The sequence below is a fragment of the Carlito syrichta genome, unplaced genomic scaffold (assembly GCF_000164805.1).
Source record: "Carlito syrichta isolate Samal-C Ts95f unplaced genomic scaffold, Tarsius_syrichta-2.0.1 Scaffold132180, whole genome shotgun sequence".
In the NCBI taxonomy this organism is placed as follows: Eukaryota; Metazoa; Chordata; class Mammalia; order Primates; family Tarsiidae; genus Carlito; species Carlito syrichta.
In genome coordinates, this window is record NW_007076276.1 from 30311 (window position 1) to 31928 (window position 1618).

Here is a 1618-nt window from a genome sequence, read left to right on the forward strand (position 1 = left end):
CCGCCCCGCCCCCGCACGGCCCACCAGGCGCCGCGAAGCCCCTGTCTCCCCGCCCCGCCTCCTCGCTGTCGCCATAGGTCGCCCCCCACCTTTCTTAGCTCGGTCACTGGCCCGTCCGCCCGCCCGTCACGGCCGCCCCGCCCTCACACCCCCAGCCGGCGCCGCGTAGCCTCTGTCGCCCCACCGCCCCGTCGCCGTCCCGCCCTGCCTGCTCACCGTTGCCATAGGTCGCCCGCTACCCTTCTTAGCTCGGTTACTGGCTGCGCCGCCCATCCGTCTCTGCCGCCCGGCCCCACGTGGGCCACACGGCGCCGCGGAGCCCCTGTGGCCCGGCCCCATCACCGCCCCGCCCTGCCTACTCGCCGTCGCCATAGGTCGCCCGCCACCCTTCTTAGCTCGGTCACTGGCCCGTCCACCCGTCAGTTGTGGCCGCCCTGCCCTTACCGTTTCCCACACAACGTTGCGGAGACTTCGGATGCTCCCGCCTCATCGCTGTCGCTATTGGCCACTCGCCTCTGGCTTTCCCGGAACCATTGGTCCGACTACGCGTCCGTCAGGAAACTACCGCCCTTGCCGCCTCTTCCCGCAAAACATCCCGGAGCTACTGGACACCCCGCCCGCTTGTCCACACGCCTCTGTCCACGCCCGCCCCCTCTCTGTCACCATTGGCCACCGCTGCCGAGCCACTGGGCCGACCGCACGTCGATCACGACGGCGCTCATCCTGCTCCTTCGTCCTCCCCCTGCCCCGCCCCTTCCTACACACTTGCCAATCAGGAGCTTGCAAACTTGCATTGTTTGCACACGCCCCCTTCTCTCCGCGGACCGGGGGCCGGACAGTGGCGGCCTCGGACTGTGGCGACGTGGCTGAGGCCGGGAGGTCCGACGTCCCCGGCAAGCCGCGTCGGCTGCCTTCGCAGAAACCCCGAGGGAGCGGCGTGGGGTCTCGGGTTCGCCCTTATCCGGGCGGGGCGGCCACTCGGCGCGGCGAGGGGCGGGACTTCCGCCCGGGGCGGGGCGGGGGGCCCGCCGCTGCCGAGGCGGGTTGTGCGGGCCTTTCCCGGCGTGGGCCGGCTGCCGAGCTGACGTCACGGGCGGAGGGCGGACCCGAAGTCCCGGCAGCACCCCGGTGCGGTCCCGCGGAGTGCGACTCGGGGCTCACGGCCTGAGACCGCGCGCGGCGGACCACACCTGTCTCTCGAGCGCCCGCAGGGTCTACGCGTGAATGGGCCCCGAGAACGCCCGCGTCCACTCTCCAAGCATGTGCTGGCGAGCCCGTGGTGCCTGGGGTGGGGGCGGCAGGGTGTTTTCGGGGAGCGAGGCTCCTTAAGAAGGTGCCCAGCTTTGCGACGACGGTCCCCCGAAGTAACCGAGACCGCTGAAGTGGACACTCATAGTGGGCGGAGGGGGTTAGGGTCGCCTGTCATCCCCAGCACTCCGGGAGGCCGAGGCGAGAGAATGACCTGAGCCCACGGTTGGAGACCAGCCTGAGCCACGTGATGAGACCTCGGCTCTACAACATAGCTCAGCCTGTAATCCCGCGCCTTTGGGAGGCTGAAGTGAGTGGATTGCCTGAGCCCGCAAGTTCGAGACCCGCCTGGGCAGGCGAGACCTCATCT